This window comes from Bos javanicus, chromosome 1 (assembly GCF_032452875.1).
Source record: "Bos javanicus breed banteng chromosome 1, ARS-OSU_banteng_1.0, whole genome shotgun sequence".
Taxonomy (NCBI): Eukaryota; Metazoa; Chordata; class Mammalia; order Artiodactyla; family Bovidae; genus Bos; species Bos javanicus.
The window spans coordinates 82,861,464-82,877,936 of record NC_083868.1 but is presented as its reverse complement, the minus strand read 5'-3'; positions in this window follow the sequence as shown (position 1 = coordinate 82,877,936).

The window sequence follows — 16,473 nt, the reverse complement described above, 5'->3', positions numbered from 1 at the left end:
GCACACAGTCAGCCCCTTAAGGGCTGGCTAGCATTCTCCCCTGTGACCCTCTGACAAAAAGCCCACCCCTACCCCAGTGCTCAGTAAATCTACGCTAATGTGTTAGTGGGTGTCGATGAGTTCATGTAACCCTTGGGTCATATGTGGTTAACATGTGTGTATTTTAATAGGTTTGTTTACAGTGTTTCCAATGATGTGTGGATTCTTTGGGGGCTAGGGGGTTGTTCTCTCAAGCTGTAAACCCAGCACTGCTCTGCTCCACACTCTTCTCAGTGTTTCCAGCCCACCTGCTCCGTAGCCTGTGGTCTCACAGACACCCTGAGCCCAGGACTGCAGGGTGTATGTGTATGTGGTTTGTGTGGTTTGTGCATACGTGTATTGTTTGTATGTATGTGTGTGTGCTCTTTATGTGTTGTATGTATGCATGTGTCCTATAGTTAAGTCCCCAGAAGCAGGAAAAAGTCACAGACTGACCCTTCCTGGGAACAATCCTGGTGCCTTTCCACCTCTGAGGACACTGAGCCCCACCCTGTTCTCCCAACTTTACTACAGACAGCATCTGTGCATATTTTTATATACAAATATAATATTGTAATATTTGTATATCAGCATCTAACCTAGGGCTCTGGCTAAAAGGTTGCTCAATTCTGTAGGTGCTTCTGTAATTCAATAGGTAAAAAACCAGTCCTGGAATGGTCTATTCTGGGCAGTGCTGCAGTGCCCTCTAGTGGATTCTCTCTGAATTTCATAAACTCTAACTCGTGGTGACACAAATCCTTGAGCTGGAAAGCTTAGAAGTTTGTCCCCAGAAGCCAGTTGGGCTTGGCCTCCATTACTGCTGGTCCTGCTTCTGTCATGCAGAGAGCGAGGCTCAGTAGAAGCTGAGGCTGTGTGGGTTGAGGCTGGGGTCACACTGGGGAGGGGGTTGAAGTCAGCCAACCAGATCTGAGCCCTCCAAGAGCAGGGGCAGAGGAAAAGTCAGATCACAGCTTTCTTCCCATCCCTCTCTTCTCTTTCTCTTCTCAGGCAAAAATGACTCAACAGAGGCCTTGATTCTGTTAGCTAAAAAAAAAGCGATCTAAGGCAAGATGGCACATAAAGATAAAAATTCTCTCCTATCAGCCTAATACTTGACACCCACACCTAATCCATCAGCAAATCTTATTGGTTCTGAACCCAAAACACATCCCAAACCCATCCCCACAGCCAGACCATTGCCAGAGCCACCATCACCTCCGACTTGACTTATCCCCACAGCCTCCTGGCACGTTGCCTGGGTTCTGCTCTTCCTCCCCTACAATCCAGACTCCATATAGTGCCAGAAAGTTCTTCTAAAATCATAAACCAGATCACATTGCCAGGCCTTTGTTTAAGAAGGCTTCACTTGTTCCTCATTTCACTTGAAATAAAACCCAAACGCCTCCCTGTGGCTGATGTGTAGAAAGATGTCATCCCAGAGGGTGGGCCCAGGACCAAAAGATAGGCGTGGCAGAGCTTGAACTTTGACACAGGAAGGGAGGCATTTTCTAATAATCAAAGCCGTTCAGGTTGTCTGCTCCACAAGGGGTGGGGTCCTGCTGGGGACCGTGCAGAGCTGGTTCTGAGATTTCTGTACGAGGCTGACTGGGGGCTGCGGCGGGTCATCTCCTGCTGCCTTCCTGTGCCAGAATTTTCTATCTCTGGAAACAAGAAATGTGAGAAGGAAATTCCCACTTTGTTGGTGGTGGCAAGATAAGTAGATTCTGAACACAGGCAGTACCCATTTAGGAAGGGTCAGCCTCTGCTTCTTCTGGAACACTTCCTCCAGGGAGGAGTACAGAACTTGATGGGCATCCCTTTCTTCCCCTTCAGATGCTGGGCAGGCCAAGTCTGTCTGCCTGTTGGCAACTTCCTTGTCTTGGCCCCTCTTCTTCCTCTTTGCAGAGTTCTGATCACTCCTCCAAAAGCCTACTGGAAACGATGCTGCATGTTGGAGCATAGAGATGCAAGGTGTAAACTCTGTGTCGAAAAAGTTCACAGACCAGGGGATCTGGGCTGGCAAGGAGTTACAGCTCCTTGAGGATGATGCTGGACTGGGGTGGAGGGTGAGGGAAAGGCAGAGCACACGTAACGGAGAGTGTCAAATCACTGCTGGCTGGGCATCACTCACCCAGGGAGCCACATGGTCGTGGTATCTGGAGAGTCCAAGGGTGGTGTCCAGGCTTGGGTGGTTTTTAAAGATCCTCAGGTGTTTCTAAGATGAGTAAGGGTGAAGGCCCCTGATTTCATTGGGAAGAGTTTCATCTTCAAGACACCTGGATTAGAATCCCAGTGTTACCTCTTGACAGCTGTGCCTGTGGCATCTACCTCTGTAGTGCTGGAAATGATCAGGAGGAGGAACAGGAAGGAGGGAGGGAGAGAGGAGAAGAGGAGAGATTTCTTGGGCAGTGTACCCGGCCAGAGAACATGAGGCTGCAGGCAGGTGTCTTTGCAAATGGCCACATCACACAGACACTGCTGCACTCCAGGCCACGGGTATAGCTGTGGGCACCCACACATTGCAGTTGCCATTTCTGGAGCATCTGCCACCAGACTTATAGAAGGAGCCAAGATGGCACCTTCACATAACGAACACAGTGCGTGCATACATTCACGCGCGCATGTTAAGTCACTTCAATTGTGTCTGATGCTTTGCAACACTATGGACTCCTGCCAGGCTCCTCTGTCTATGTGATTCTCCAGGCAAGAATACTGGAGTGGATTGGCATGCCCTCCTTCAGGGGATCTTCCTGATCCAGGGATCAAACCTGAGTCTCTTATGTCTCCTGCGCTGGCAGACAGGTTCTTTACCACTAGCACCACCTGGGAAGCCCAGGTAACACAGTAAATCCTTGCAAAACATTATGGAAGGGCACTTCCCTGGTGGTCCAGTGGTTAAGACTTTGCCTTCCAATGCACAGGGTGTGGGTTCGATCCCTGCTTGGGAAGCTAAGATCCCACATGCCTTGCAGCCAAAACACCAAAGCATAAACCAGAAACAATACTGTAACAAATTCAATAAAGACTTTAAAAATGGTCCATGTCAAAAAAGTCTTAAAAAAAAACAAAAACACTATGGAAGGATTTTCACCACCACTCTGTGACGTGGGTACCATGTGTATCCATTACAGAGAAAGAAATGGGTGCACCGGGTTAAGTGGTTTGTCTAAGACACCCAAAGTTAAGTCTTGGACTGAATTAGAATGCAGACCTGTCTCAGACAAAAGCGTAGAATGAGTCTGCCTTACTCACTATCCAGCTTAAGAAATAAAATATCATAGACACAGTTGAAGCCTCTGTAGTCCCCAACTGAACTCCTTAACTCTCTCCTCTACAACCATTCTCCTGAATTTGGTGTTTATCATTTTCATGCATCTTTGTATAACTTTACCATATCTGCAAAAATTCATAAATAGTACATGGTATTCTACTGCATGTTTTGAACCATTTACAGTGTCACAGCAATGAAAACCTCTTGCTACTGGTGTCTTCTTCTCAAAATAGTTCTTGACCTTTATCCATGTTGATACATGTATCTCTAAATTATGTTTTATCATTACTTAAATTTTTTTTTTTAGTTGCGCTGAGTCCTCGTTGCTGTGCCTGGACTTTCTCTAGCTGTGGGGAGCAAGGGCTAGTCTTCACTGTGGTGCTGGGCTTCTCGTTGCGGTGGTTTCTCTTGTTGCAGGGCACAGGCTACGTAGTTCTGGTGCACGGGCTTTGTTGCTTCACCACATGTGGAATCTTCCCAGACCGGGGATCGAAGCCCTGTCCCCTTCACTGACAAGTGGACTCCTATCCACCAGGGAAGTCCTAAAAATTTTTACTTATGTATTTTGAAATTTGAGATATAATTGACATATAACATTGTATTAGTTGCAGGTGTATGACAATGATTTGATGTATGTCTGTATTGTGAAATGGTTACCACAATAAGTCCAGGTAACATCCATCACCACACAGAGTTACGGATGTTCTTCTTATGAAAACTTTAAAAAATTAATTAATTAATTAATGTTTTGGCCATGCTGGGTCTTTGTGGCGGCACTTGGATTTTCTCTAGTTGCAGTGAGCAGGGGCTGCTCTCTAATTGCTGTGCGCAGGGGCTGCTCTCTAATTGCTGTGCGCAGGGGCTGCTCTCTAATTGCTGTGTGCAGGGGCTGCTCTCTAATTGCAGTGCGCCGGCGTCTCCTTGCAGTGGCTTCTCTTGTGGAGCACAAGCTTGAGGGCATGCGGGCCCAGTAGCTGTGGTGCTCGGGCTTAGTTGCTCAGAGGCATGTGAGATCTTCCCGGATCAGGGACTGAACCCATATCCCCTGCATTGGCAGGCAGATACTTAACCATGGGACCACCCGGGAACTCCTGATGAAAACCTTTAATAACTACTCTTATGGCAGCTTTCAAATATGTAATTCAGTCTGGTTAGCTGTTGTCATCATACTGTATGTTACATTTCCAGGACTTACCTTATAACTTGAAGTTTGTCTCTTTGACCACCTTCACCTACTTTGCCCACCCCTCATCTCCTTCCTCTGGCAACCACAATCTGTTTACTGTATCTATGAATTCTGCTTTTTTTTTTTTTAATAAGATTCTCCATATGAGCGAGGTCACACAGTATTTGTCTTTTTCTGTCTGACGGTTCACTTAGTATAATGTCCTTAAGGTCTATCCGTGTTGTCACAAACGGGAGAATCTCCTTCTTCCTTGTGGCTGAATATCACTCCATCGTGTATATTCGCCACATTGTCTTTATCCATTGGTCTGTCGATGGACACTTAGCTTGTTTTCGTGTCTTGGGTATTGAAAATAATGCTGCCATGAACATGGGGACACAGATATCTTTTTGAGTTTTTTTATTTCATTTCTTTTGGATAAATACCCAGAATGACATGATTTGCTGGGTCATGTGGTAGTTCTCTATGTAGTTCTCGTCTTCATTTTTTGAGGTATCACCACACTGTTTTCCACAGTGGCTGCACTTATTTACATTTTTCTCCACACCAGCATTTTTATCTCTTGTTTTTCTTCATAATTGCCATTCCAACAGGTGTGAAGTGGTTTATCATTTCGATGTTGATTTGCATTTGCCCAGTGATTAGTGATGTTGAGCCTTTTCTCTCTTTTAAAGGTACAGGCATACTTCATTTTATTGAGCTTCACTTTAGTGTACCCTGTACATAGTGCGTTAAACATTTTTTTATTGAGGTATACTTGATGTGCAAATTATATATGTTTCAGGTGTACAACATAGTGATTCATAATTTTTAAAGGTTATACAGCATTTATCATTATTACAAAATACTGGCTGTATCCTCTGTGCTGTACAATATATCTTTGCAGCTTCTTTTATACATCATAGTTTATACTTCTTAATCCCCTACTCCTAATGTACCCCTCTGTTTCTTTCTCGTTATATTCATTACTTTATTTTTTAGATTCCACATGTTGGCAAGATCATACAGTATTTGTCTTTCTCTGTCTTATTTTAGTTAGCATATTACCCTCCAAGTCCGTCCGTGTTGTTGCAAATGGCTGTGAGCCTTTTCATGTGCCTGTGGCCATCTGTATGTCTTCTTTGGAAAAATGTCTACTCAGATCCTCTGCCCATTTTTTCTATTGTTTTTATAGTCACCTTTTAAAAGTCATGATTCTGTTGATGGCCCCTTAGGTTGCTCTCAATTTTCCGCTATTATAGACAATGCTACCACAGACATTTCTGTGTGGGTGACCTTGTGCAGGCATGGGAGAGTTTCACAAGGGTGGGTGTACATGTAGGAGTGGAGCTCCTGGGCTCAGGGCATTGTGCTCTTCATTCCTGCAGTCTATGTGCCAGCTATGTGCCCTATGCCCTCCCCCACATTTGGTGGAGCCAGATTTCACATGTACAAGCTTACCTTCCTATTCTGGGCTGAATAGCCTTTTGTGATAAAAACAACGGAACAGTTACACAGGGAATGCATCTAGACCACGTTCTTGGCTGTTAAGTCCTCAGCAAAGTCTGGATGGAGGTCGCTAAGGCAAGCTGTGCCGTTATTAATTCAGGAAGAACATCCTGTTAAGAAACATGGAGTGAGAGACGTGGAGTGTGCTGGGAACTTGGACGTGCCTGTTGGCCATCTCCACCAGCAATCTGCTTCAAGGCACCATCTTTTTGTCTCGACCTTGTGTTTGAGGGAATAAACAGGGAGCTCAGTCTTCTGGGTTTGCCTGGCATGATCCTAGTTCATGCCAGTTGTCCCAGCAAAAGTACTAATAGCATCTTCTTTGACTCTTCAAAGTGCTTAGCTTGGAAAGATAAATTACACGGTCACCCTAGCTATAAGAGCAACAATTCAGATCAATTTCCTATCCAAAGTGTTCTGATTTTTGATACTCTGCTGGGATTGATGCAGAGATGATGGAGGACTTTGAGAGTCTGGGGGCTGTGAATCCTGGGGCCAGAGCCGCCACTGTTGCTGCAAAAACAAGATTGAAGATGGAGGTACAAGCCCTCAGAAACTTTCAGAGAGCTGACCACAGCCCCTTCCCCTGAGAAGGTCTGGTGTGCTCACCAAGGAGGCCTGGCCTTGCTTCCCAGTCACTGCCCATGGGACGGCCAGCTCAGGGGCAGGTGGTGCTGGGCAGCCTGGCAGGCCCTCCCCCTCCCAGGCTCCTCAAGATCGGAATCTGTTCCAGGCCACCAGACAGCACTCCCTGCCAGCCCGTTCACAAAAACGGTTCCTGGATGTGCTTCGTGAGTTGTGGCCAAGCTCTTGTGACACCACCTCCTGGAATTACAAAGAGATCCTTTGTGGGCAGCCGGCTCCAGCTAACAGCTTGTGGACGGCTGGACTCCCCCTGGCGCTTTCTTTTCTAGACAGCCCCCTCACTCCTGTCCATTTCCTTCCAGACAATCTGGGATCCTAGATGGATAATTGGGCCATCTGATCAACCTAAAGAGGTAGGTCAGGGCGGCCTTCCAGCATTAAAGCTTCCGGAGGAAATGACAGGGCACAATGGGACACCTGTGGTGGGAGACAGCTCAGGGCACCAGCATTCAGGGGTTCTCTTCCAGCATTGGGCCACCTCCCAAGCACAGGCCACCAGCTTAGCAGCATGCTCATGTGACAAAGGCTTATCCACGTGGGATTTCCAACTGAGCCGCCTCAGCAGCTGAGTCTCTTACTTTAAAGAATAGACCCACTGAGGATGACTCCTACCGGTGGCATTTCCAGACGCCTCTGGGGTTACCACCTCCATGAAGTCTTTGTTGAGCCGCCCCACCCCCACCTAGGCCCAGATAATAGTGTGCCCTCTTGCAATTGTGCCTCCCCCATGATCCATGATGACTGCAGACACACACACACATGCCTAACACGGCAGAATTATTCCCCCAAGGACAGTGACAGGATCTCATTTAGTTCTGCATTCCCCTTTATGCACTAGGTGCTTAGTACAAGTTTCCTGAATGAAGAAACGAGTCAATCCTGCACCTAGAGGGGTTGATCCCGGAAGCTGACTGGATAGAGGAACTCAAATGATAGGTCAAGTCTCTTTTTCGCCTTCCTCATTTTTGTCTGTCTCAGTTTCTGTTGTGCAGACAGACTGTTTCCATGTTCGGGGAGGATGGTCACCAGCAAGCCCTAATTCTTAGCATTTCTGCTCTGGGAAAAGAAGGCAGCTCCATAGGCTTCCCATAGTCCCTCAACCAGCCCTGGGGCCATGGTGGGGGGCGGTCCTCTGACTGGAAAGCCCACTAGAATCCTACGGTTGCACTGGGGAGAGACAGCTCCCCAAAGTGAGGGGATTGAGGTGGTCCTGAAAAGACAGAGTTAATGGACATCCAGAGCATAGCACTGAAGCTTGAGGAATTCCTAGGAAGAGAGATTCAGGGCTAGAGGACTCTGGAAGCCGCTAATAACCACAGCCAAGGAGCTTAGGCCTGGCCAAGTTTTACAAGGACATCTCCTCTGCAAGCACAACAAGTTGTCATACCTGCAGGTTCTGGACATCAGTCAACAGTGAGTGGTTGTTAACTGAGGGCCTGCTCAATACCAACACCATGCAGGCCTGGTGGGGGTGGCGCTCAGTGGTCAGCAAGCCCGACACATCCCCTGCCTTCCCATGGCTGGCCATCTATTTGACAGCTATGTCCACTGAGCTGTCTCCACTGAGTCTCACCTCCTAGCAGGCTTTGATTCCAGGATGACTGGGGTGGGGCCAACTTCCCAACAGCCAACATTCTCAGAACTGGGCTTGACAGCACAGCCCCATTTTGTTCTGGCAACAGTGCTATGCTGTAGATTTTAGGCCTTAGAGTCAGAAACAGGTCCTAACTCAAGAAAAAAAAAAAAAAACAGGAGAGAGGAAATGCGAGGGTGGAAAGAGAGAGAGAATCAGAGAGTCAGTTCACCAAGCAGAAGGAAACCATGGACAGCCCCGCTTAATGGCACCCAACTCCAGTACTCTTGCCTGGAAAATCCCATGGACGGAGGAGCCTGGTAGGCTGCAGTCCATGGGGTTGCTAAGAGTCGGACATGACTGAGCAACTTCACTTTGACTTTTCACTTTTATGCATGGGAAAAAGAAATGGCAACCCACTCCAGTATTCTTGCCTAGAGAATCCCAGGACGGGGGAGCCTGGTGGGCTGCCGTCTATGGGGTCGCACAGAGTCGGACACGACTGAAGCGATTTAGCAGGGATGGAACCAGGGCCTGCAGTGGCTGTATGCGGACTCTAGAGGGTGCTGCTCCACGGGCTCAGCATCAGCTACCTTCTGTCCCAGCGACTTTTCTCAGGACTCCAATACCTAGAACAAGGCTCTGACTGACCTGACCTGGGCCAATGCCCATCTCTGTGATGGGGGATCAGGTTCTGTGATTGGCAACCTTGCCCTGTGGAGTTGAGGAAGGGGAGGTCACCCAAAAGGAAGGGTGAGAAGGAGGGCAATGTATTGCATGAGTGTGTGCTCAGTCATGTCCTACTCTTTGCAACCTCATGGACTGTATGTAGCCTGCCAGGCTCCCCTGTCCATGGAATTTTACAGGCAAGAACACTGGAGTGGATTGCTCTGCCCTCCTCCAGGGGATCTTCCTGACCCAGGGATCAAACCCGTGTCTCTTATGTCTCCTGCACTGGCAGGTAAGTTCTTTACCACTGAGCCACCTGGGAAGCCCAGGTGGTGTACTGGGGGGGGGACAAAAACAGCAGCCATGTATCGTCTGGATGCTGTTATTATCTCCACCTTCTAGGCTTAGAGAGGTTAAATGGTTTGCTCAAGGTCACAGTGATGGTGACAGGACCTGAACCCAAACTTCTTGGCTGCAGAGCCCACACTCTTAATCTCTATACCATGGATGGGGGACGTGGCGGGGGTGGATACTTCACTTGATCAGAAACAGTAATTTAACAGGATAACATAGTGGTGGAGAGTTTGTGGACCAGTTAGAAGGGAATCACAATCAAACAGGCCAGAGAGGAAGGACTAACTTATATCAAGGCAAGAGTTAAGATGGACGGGAGGATATGAATGACTGGAGAGCAGGAAGAGGAATGTTAAGGAGCTAAGACTTGTCACAGTTGATAACGAATGGGATGAAGGAAAGATGGAAGAAGAGAAGTCTGTGCAGCCGCTCAGGTGTCCTGTGTGGGCACCTGGTGGACGGCACTGTCCTTCCTGGAGCAGAACCCAGAGGAGGAGGTAGGGGGTTGAGGGTGGAAGGGAGATGAGTCTAATTTTGGACATGTTGGAGTTGAGATGCCTGAAGAACACCCCAAGAGGAGATGGGGAGCCCGTGGAGATGGGGTCTGAGTGTGGGAAAGAGCCGCTGGCATAGCTGGTGTCCCCCGAGGGCATCAGGTAGCATGAGACTCCCAAAGGCAAGCCTGGGGATTGCAGCATTTAGGGGCCATTCAGAATACTTCCCAGGGACTGGATTTCATGAGAAAACATCGGGGAAGGGCTCTCATTCATTACTGCCCACCAGTGCAGTTCTTTCTGCCCCGCCCCCTCTCCCCACCGTGCCTCACCCAGTCTGTAAGTCAGTCCTTATGTCCAGAGCATTTCCTGAGCAGAGCCTGGTCTGGCCTGCCGAGTGCGCTTTGTGACGCTGCAGCACTTACCACATTATAGCAACTTAATCAGGTCAGTAAATACTTGCCCTGCTAGACCTGAGGTTCCATGCAGGCAGGAGCCATGCCTGTCTCCCTGGGGTATCCTTGTAGGAGGTGGAGACACTCCCCGCCCTTTTCCAGGGATGTCTATTTACATGGTTAGTTTCCAAGGCTCAGATGGGGACCAGGTTTCATGTATTAAAACTCACTCACATTTCTGTGGCCCTTCTCGCTCTTCCTTCACCTGTGCCCCTGAATCCATGGACAGCCAGGCTATCTTGGGAGCTGGTGTCTTCTCCTCTCCTGTTTTTCTACACAAGGACAGGGCCCCTGGGAGGGCTCTGCATTTGGGCCAGTGCCCCTGATAAGGCCCTGGTCTGGGCTGTGAGGCTGAGGAAGTGCTCCATTGGCTCAGAGAGACACCGGCTTTGGGATGTCTCATACACTCGCTCAGCTAATATTAATAATAAAGAGGAACCTTGGTTTCTCACTTATTTTTATCCTCAGTGCCTTGGGAACTTTATGGAAAGGGAGGCTGACGGGAGGGCAAGATTTGGCCACCTACTGGACCCCTCACCTCATTTAATCAGGGAAAGAAGGAAGGCAGATCTGGACAGACCACAGCAGGCTTCTGGCCTCCAATCACAGACGTTTATGATGCTCTGTCCATGGGGAGACAGGAGACAGAGATGCATCAGTCTCAGAGTTCTGAATACAATGCAAATCCTGGGCAGTGCCCTTGTGCACACAGTCCACACACCATGTCAGACAACGGTGACATTACAACAGTCCCAGGCTTCATCCTGACACATTTTTGAAAGGCCCCTGTCGGTCTACCAGCAAGTAGCGGTATGAATATCAAGAACGGAGCAGGAGTCCAAAGGTCCAAAGGGCCGATTAGGTAGGTAGCATTTCCTTGGCCCATGAGTAGCCTCCAGCTCTGATAAAAGTCTCTCAAATTGCCTGTGTTCTGCGTTCAAAGTAACTCTACAAGCTGAGTGTCCTGTCTTCTCCTTATCCTACAACTTTTTTTCATTTAGCAGAGCGTCCAGCACTAGCAATAATAATTAGCATTGACTAATAATAGTAAATGACCCTACCATTTATTGATGACTTATTGTGGGCTTGGTATTCCATTCAGTTTATCCCATTTAAGTTCCCAACTGTCCTAGGAGGTCGGTGTTGTTATTTTAGGAATATGGAAGTGGAGATTCAGAGAGAGGAAGCAACTTGCTCAGGTCACAGTGCTGAGGAGAGGTGGAGTCAGGTTCGTAAGCCAAGTCTGACGGACTCTGAAGCCCTGTTCTTTCACCGCTGTACTGTTCTCCCTCCAGCTGGGAGCAAGAGGTGCCGTGGGGACTCTGAGAGTAGTAGCAGGGACCCAGACAGGCCTGACAACACACATTCCCAGAAGGAAGAACCTATTGGGTCTGACCCCAGAGCGGTAGCTTTGGCAAACGGAGAAGCAAATGCCTCCCCTGTCCAGTGACCACAGAACTCAGGCAAGTCAGGGGCCATTTTCAGCTGGGCTGGCACTGGATGAAACTGGCCAGAGCCAGTATCAGGGCAGATGCTGGGGAGCGGGGACAAGCCGGGAGAAGGAGCTGGGGATTCCAGTGACCCCCCCGCCCCCCAGGGCAGGTACAGAGGACTTGCACTACCCAGAGACTCAAGGCAGGGCCTGGCGAGGGCTTGAGCTCTGCAGAGGAAAGGAGAGCCCCCGGTGGTGGGGGGTGTACCATTGACCCTGGTGGTCCTGAGTGGGCCTCTCTAGGGATCCTTTCACATCAGGTGGAGGTGAAGAGAAGAGGAGGGGAAATGCAAGACGCAAAGGCATTACTTTGTAAAGCAAATGTAACTTCTCTCCTTGAAACCTTAAAACCTATGGGGACTTCCTATCTTCCTTGGGGAGAATTCCAACCTCCTTCACATGGCTGCTGAAGTCCTCTGCAATGTGGCCACCAGTGACACCTGGACTGTCACCACCCCCAACACCTACTTTATGATCTGGTGTTTCTCCCGACCTCCCTCCAACATTAGGCTCAACTTTTTATTTATTTATCGAACTTTTATTTTGTATTGGGGTACAGCCCATTAACAATGTTGTGATAATTTCGGGTGAACAGCAAAGGGTATCAGCCATGCATATACGTGGATCCATTCTCCCCTAAACCCCCCTTCTGGGGAGCTTTTAAGACACATCAGTGCCAGGCCCTGCCCCACTCTGAGATCCCTAGACATGAGCAGCCTTCATTTTTAAAAACTGCCCAGGTGATTCCAATGTGTCGAAGCTGAGAACACCTGCTGCTCAGCCTTCTTGTTTGTCACCCTCTCCTGGCCAGCTTCTCTTATTCGCCAGGCCTTAGCCCTGTCTCAGCTCCATGTCTGCCTCCTTAGGAAAACTTCCCTCACTCCCATCATGGTGTTCTTGACAAGGTGGGCTGGGTGCGTGTCTGTGCCTGGGCCCCCTACTGTCCTGGGCTTGTCCTGTGTTTCCTGGACACCTGCCTTCCCCCTCTGACCGTGACCTCCCTGAGGTCAGGGGACCTGATCACAGTTGTTCCCTCACACCTGGCATGCAGTAGCTATTCAATAAATGGCTGAAATGATAAATATCAAGTCAAAATCTGTCTCCCTAAAAGTCACCCTTGGGGAATTCCCTGGCAGTCCAGTGGTTAGGACTCTGCACTTCCACTGCAGGGGGCGCGGGTTTCCATCTCTGGTCTGAGAACTAAGATCCTGCAAGCCGTAAGGTGCAGCCAAAAAAAAAAAAAAAATCATCCTTAGTCCCTGATATTTCTTCCTTCCTAATTAAACATGAAAGCCTCAGTCTTTTCCATTTTTTAACTTCCCCCAAATGGCTATGGGTATTGGTCTTTAATTAGCACTTTTGGATCCCTCTGGGTCCTCACTGTCCTCCTGAGCGGGGAGCTGGCTCTCTGTTCCTGCAAACATTAGTGTTTCCCCAAATAGCTCCTAGAAAAAGGAAGTGCAGTGTCTCCACAAGAAAAGACAGTTTGCAAACAGGAGCTCTGCGCAGGCAGGCTCGGCGGCAACTGAGGCATCCCCCTCTCTGGGAGATGTTTAAAGCACCTCCACTTAAGATCACAGAGAGATTTAGTCAATACTCCTCTATTTCCTCCTCCACCCTTCCTCAAGGGAAGCCAGAACTGAGCTCCTGTCAGAGAAGATACGGGCTGTAGAACAGCTTCAAGAAAGCGGAGGGGATGATCCAGGTTGGATCGGAAGAAGATGAAGGCTAGAAGCTGCCAACAGGGCGTTAATTGGCTTTGGAACAGCTGAGAACTTCACCCTGGTCCAAACACCCCGAGGCAATTTCCAATTTCCGAAAGCAACTGTGGAGGAAGAGGCCTGTACCTTTCTCGCCTCCTTGAATGGGCAGCTCGGAAGTGGGGGAAGGAGCCAGGAATCCACGGGGCATCCTTTTCCTCCGCCAACTGCCCAGGGCCTGGATGGAAGCCAGGCTGCCCGCCTCCTGGGGCTTGGGAATGAGCCTGAGAATAAAGGAAGCTGCGGCCCGGCTCCCATCCCGGAGAGGAGGTGCTGATGGCAGCCAGTGCCCGGCCCTGCGGGGATCAGAGGAGAGGAATGGCTGTTGCCAGAGTGTTGTGTGTGGACAACTAAGCTTTGTTAGGTTTCTGGCTCCATTGACTTTTCTTCTCTGAGATCAGTTTCCTCATCCGAACATGAGGGTGTTGTTGGGCCAGGTGTCAAAGGTTATTTCTAGGCTTGCCTTCTGGGGCTGGTGAGAAAACGGAGGAAGCAGAGAGTGAGAAAAGTGCAGGAGTAATTGTGACTCAATGCACGTCTGCAGGTGACCACAGTTCTTGACAGGAAGCCCTGCTCATAAAGGAAGAGTGGAGAGTCTCCCCTACCTCTCGGATGAGACATCAGATGAGGAAACTGAAGCCCGTGGAGCTTTATTTACGTTTTAAAAATGTTTATTTATTTGGCTGCACCGGGTCTTGGTTGCGGCACTCGGGATCTGCATGTGAACACTGTTGCAGCATGTGGGATCTAATTCCCCAATCAGGGATTGAACCCTGGCCCCCTGCATGGGGGGCTCGAGGTCTTAGCCATTGGATCACGAGGGAAGCCCCCCAAGGAGTTTTAAAAGACTCACACATGATCACATGGTAGCCAGCAGAGGACCTTTGTCTACTACAGGGGTGGCAGGTTGGTGGAACTTCCTATGCCAACTCTCAGAGATTGACGAGGACAAGGGCTGTCTGCAGCATTGCATTGAGGAAAGAGCCCATAGTTGATGAGCAACGCCTGCCATAGGCTTGGGAGGAGGAAGTGGCAGTAGGAATCCCATATATTTGCCCTTCTTACTGATTGATTCAGTAAATTCCTACTTCATGCAGGTCAGTGGTCCTTATACTGCAGATTCAGTGGAAAATAAGACAAGCCCTTGCTCTCAGGAAGCTAATGTTTTAGAAAGGGAGACAGACAATGCATACATAGACAAATGACTATGTAATATAACCTCAACTAATAAAATAGTGCAATGGGAGAGACAGTAATGGTGTGCAGAGGGAACAGCCAGTGCAAAGGTCCTGAGGTGATGCCTACAAGTGACAGAGGGAGATCAGATCTGGGGCTGCCTAGGTGGCAATGGAGAGGGTCAGCGAAGGAGGTGGGAGTGGTGTCAGTTGTCAGCTCCATGAGCCCATCTGAATGCTGACAGGCCTCCCAAGCCTAGCCAGTCCAAAATGACATCCTCAGTCCCTGTTCCCACTTCCTGCCCCAACCAAATTGCCCCTCCTCAAGTTTTTACTTCTCTTCCTATAAATGACCACCCATCCCACTGCTCAGACTACCATGCTATACAAAGCCAGCCCTATCACCATCACTTCTTGCCCTCCTCACTGGACTCTCTGCCTCCACACTAGTTCTTAACTGAAGCCCAAAAAGCACTCATCCCCCATCACTTATTTCCCCAAAGCCCTCTTCTAGTTTTGTCTTTCTCACCACCATCCCCAAACCACAAACCCAGGAACACACATTTATTATTTTTTAAAAAGAGAATCTGGAGTTGGTCCCAGCCCCAATTCAATTCGCATACATTCTTCTATTATAATTATCCCAAAACTGACTGTGTGTCCAGATTGGTTTTGGGGCATGAGTGTTAATTATTATATGGCACCTGCATTTATTAGATATTTGCAGTGCTCCCGGCCCTGTGGCCAGAGCATCATCATAGCCCTGTGAGGGCGGTATGATCATTGTCCCACCTTCATTCCCATGGATACTTGGACTCAGAAAGGTTCAGCTTCTTATCATAAGTCCCCCAGCTGGTAAATGACTGAGCTAGGATTTAGACTTAGCTCCCTCTGATGCCAAAGTCCAAGGTTTTGCTTCTACATTAATCTCCCTCCTAGAAACAAACCGGCAAAGAATGATGGGCCCAGAGAGAGGCATCTTGACCTCAGTCTGGACGTTCTCCCTTCACTCCAAATCAAAAGCTGGAGGAGCCTGCTCCTGGGCTCCTTGGTACTTCATCAGCCTGAAAAGATAAGAGAGTGAAGACCGTCTGCTCACTTAGCCCTGCAGAGATGAAAGCCCTCCTTATCTGGCCTGTCTCAGTTCCTGTCCCTCCACCTGCCCTCTGCTCACGTCTGTTCTGTTGCCAGGTGGTCACCTTCCTGCCCAAGGTTGCTGTGGCCAGTACTCAGGTGCCCTCCAGCCTGTCGGCCTCTTGATCAGGAGCCATTCCCGTGGGAACCATAGTGCCAACATCCGGTGAGGACGGGCCCTCCGTTACCTGCTGGCCCTGCAGCCTCTGCTATCAGGCCCGAGAACAAAGAAACCTGGTGCCTGCCGCCAGGCAGGCTGTGTTTGTCCAGGGCGAGGCCTACCCTGGCACAGATGCTGAGCAAACAGGACTGCCGGCCTCACAGATCCGCCTTACGAGCAGGACTTCAGCTGGGAGGCGTTGCTGCCAGACCACCTGCCGAAATGTTACCCTGTCCTGCTGCAACCAGCACCCCAGGGCAGAGGGGACTCTAGGGCCAGCCCTCCTGGCTCTGGGCCTCAGGCTTCCAGCTCTGCAACAGGAGAGTTGCACAAGGTGATCTCCAAGATCCCTTCTGTGACCTAGAACCTTGAACGATGTTTCTGGGAGTCTCTGGGGCTTGAGAACAGATTGAAGGGGTGAAATCTGGGAATCTCATGGCATCTTCCCCGCCCCTCACTCCCACTCCAGCCCCATGTACCCTCACATGCCTCTGGCCAGTAGGACTAACCTCTCTAGAGCAATGTCCCTGAGCACTGGATCCATGACCTCATTTACACTAATGGAACTTTTAGGACTGGATCTAGGATACTTCATGGTC